Genomic DNA, 3,271 nt, shown 5'->3' on the forward strand with positions numbered 1-3,271 from the left:
CACGTTGTCGTTAGGTGGGACGTTTTGCTGAAGACACTCACATTTTGTTGTTCGTGAAGCGGAGTGCGTGTGACTTTGACTATTGGACTCAAATTCTTTATTAAATACTTGTCAGATAGTCAATCACAAAATATTGACATGCCTTGAAGTGCAAACTCTGACAAATATCATCTAATTCATGCAGTTGAGGGTTAACTGAAAAACAAACACTTGCATATCTTTAATTAAAAATAAACATATATATGAAATCCACATTATCATTTTACAACTTAAACTTTAATTACATATTCAATATTCTAGTCTTAATCATGTAAGACAGTGCTTTAGTCATATTGCTATTCGAAGTACATCTGTTATCCATCTTTTGCTGGCATAGTCATCTGCATCAGTCATCAAAAGTTAGTCGGCCATTGTAAAACTCCGGAACCATTCTTTATTCTTCTAACTGCTTCTAGTCATCTGAAAATAGAGATAAATGTGCATTAGTTGGTTGTAGGAACCTTTTACATTTTAATTCGAGTGATTTTATCTAAGTAGGCATAGATATAAGTAGGTATAGGCATAGAATATTTACGATAGTACAACTATAGGTTAGCAATATCTGTAGGATGCCATATACCTAAAAATCAGTCATGTACATACATGAGTTCCTTATTTTAAATAGCAGGGGGTGAGGCATTTCAAAACATTAGTACAATTTGCCAAAGTAGGAAACGGTTACAAGTAGATCAGCGGTGAGCAAGATATATCTAGTGGTCTAAAGACATGGGGGTGAAAGTCTACCCTATTGACAGCTGTGATGTCCTCGTGGCATTATATTTCATATTTAAATACTTAATGTCATATTTATCATAGTTAGGAAACAATTGAATGGGGGTGAACATCTCCATAATCATTCGACAGATTATTTTGGAAATTTAATAAGGAAGTGACAATATTCCATAATTTCAACTTGTCCTGTTCCATTTATTAAGTAGTATTCACAATAATACTTCATTTCTACCTTTGCCCAAGCAAGAAAGTCAGGATGTGTACATACGCACATGTGTAGTAAGCCATACTGTGACTTAGGGCTTTTTCATACAATTTTTATGTCATTTCTCTAACAGTAGGCTATACATGTATTTATCTACAGCTAGAATGAGCTTAAGTAAGAGTAGATTTAATCTAAGGAAGTATGTAGGTACCTAATATTAAGCTTAGCAACACATTTGTAATTTTCCTTGTATCGGGGTAGACAACGGTAGACAGTTGTCATGATGATCATATGGGCCGGTAATATGGCAGCATTCTTCACATTCTAGAAGTGGAAGGGGTTCATCTTTTGTAGTCTGTAAGGCAAAACAGAGTAGGATATTAGATTATAGAAAGAATAGGCTAGATAGTTATAGATTTTTAAGAATTTCAATTTTTTAGTATGAAGTTTCTGAGGAACTATTGATGATCAGACAATGTGACATCTTGACATGGGTTTTGAGTATCCACTCAAAGGAATATCTTAGCACCATTTTCAACACTATTTCAACTATACATTTATAGGAGTATACACAGGAAATATTAGATTTCATGGAGTACAAGTAAGCTGTATGTACCAAACTACTCTCCGAGTCTGTCTGAGTAACCTTGACTTCTAAAGTATACCTGGGTGTTTAATTAGGTCATAAATAAGTTATCTAGATTTATTTTAACTAGTTTAAAGTAGAATAGTGTTAGCTGACAGGATTAGAATACTATATTTAATGTTGAAAATATTACTCTTAGGAAGAAATCCGTCTGTCTTGAACGGCAAACATGAGTAAAACTTATATAAATATACACAGTTAAAATAAGGATTTGTGATAACTATATTAAGGTCAGGTCTAGGCATAAGTTTAGTAGTATAAAAATAGGTACTTACTTTGAAAGTTAGTCATCACTCATCGCCATCAGGAATATCTTTATCACATTGTAATGGTTGACAGTTTCATTACATAATTCCATCAAGTACCAAGGGAACATTTCAGTGGGTAGCAAACTTGCTGAAAAACAAACAAACTTGTAAATATAATTCATCGAAACAGAACAAAGTAGGTTCACTTAGTTACCATTATTTTAGAAACATTTAAAAAGTAAGTTTAAGTGTCAGGTTTTATTGATAGGGGAAAGTAGTGCAAATAACAGTCTATTACTATACGTTCCAAGTAGGTCTGGGATCTTACCTTCCTTGCAAAGTTGCTTTTCGAGTAGGCAACTTAATTCACTTTGTCAGTGGAGGCATTGCTCATAAAGACATCTTTTGTATGGCTGTATGTTCATTAGATTGTGAATTTGAGCACTAGATTTTCTATTATCGTGATGAGAAACACAGTAAAACACATGTCAAGGTTCCAATGCATTCATATCCTCCAACGCGGTCGTTCATATTGTTTATAAATAGAGTTATGTCCATTTCATAACCTCAATTTCGAAGATCACAATTTACATTATAATTCGGATTTTCAGTTTGATAAAACAGAATCACTTTGTCGTCAGCATCATTTGAGAGCAACGAGTATCTAGATACCCTAGGGCAATGATTTCTTTGCATTTTTTTTATATCGTCTTGCATTTTTTTTGCAAAAAAAAGACAAAATGGCGTATGTTACACTGTATGAATGGCGGATGATCTGCGTCTGCGCTGTTTTGTTTGTCATTTGTTTAAGCAGATTTGGAATGACGCGGATATTTAAGTAATTCTAGTTGAAGATCGCGCGAATAATGACGAGTTTAAAGAAGAACAAAAGCAATGTCATTCCAAGAAAATAATATTAAGACACATTGAAGTCAAGGGAAGTTAGTACTTATCTGATATTGCCAGAAGTCAAATTATGTCCTATTAATCGGGTGTTAAATAAGATATTTCTTCATTGTAGAAATTAGAAATTACATTTTGTCATAATCTTATTAAAATCGACATACTATAACGAGAAGTACCTAATTTCGAAAAGTATTTGCCTATTTCACCTTTTTCGATTGAAAACATTAACTTCCGCAATCGAAACTACTTTTTAACTACGGATGTCTGACATAGATGGCGCGCAACAATGATTTCTTTTCTTCGATATAGATGTCGCTAATAGTCACGAAAAATGTCGATAACTACGTAGTTTGACGTTTTCAAAACAATCAAAAGCCGGCTAATTTGAGGTTAGTTTGGATAAATTACGGTTTTGTGAAAGAAAGTAATGTAATTTAGTTCAAATTCAGTGAATATGTGTTTATTTTATCTGTACAAATGGTTGGTAGCGTTATT

The 3,271-nt window shown here is 33.1% G+C and overlaps 1 long non-coding RNA gene across 1 annotated transcript; it reads right to left on the bottom strand.

Annotated features, from left to right (window-relative positions):
- Positions 1–237: 237 nt before the first annotated feature.
- On the bottom strand, positions 238–2,526 carry LOC125235489. The gene is made up of 4 exons (XR_007178094.1): positions 2,199–2,526; positions 1,898–2,018; positions 1,188–1,331; positions 238–459 (listed from the first exon to the last, which is right to left on the bottom strand). It is a non-coding gene; the product is annotated as an uncharacterized LOC125235489 (long non-coding RNA).
- Positions 2,527–3,271: the final 745 nt, after the last annotated feature.

The sequence above is a fragment of the Leguminivora glycinivorella genome, chromosome 17 (assembly GCF_023078275.1).
Source record: "Leguminivora glycinivorella isolate SPB_JAAS2020 chromosome 17, LegGlyc_1.1, whole genome shotgun sequence".
NCBI lineage: Eukaryota > Metazoa > Arthropoda > Insecta > Lepidoptera > Tortricidae > Leguminivora > Leguminivora glycinivorella.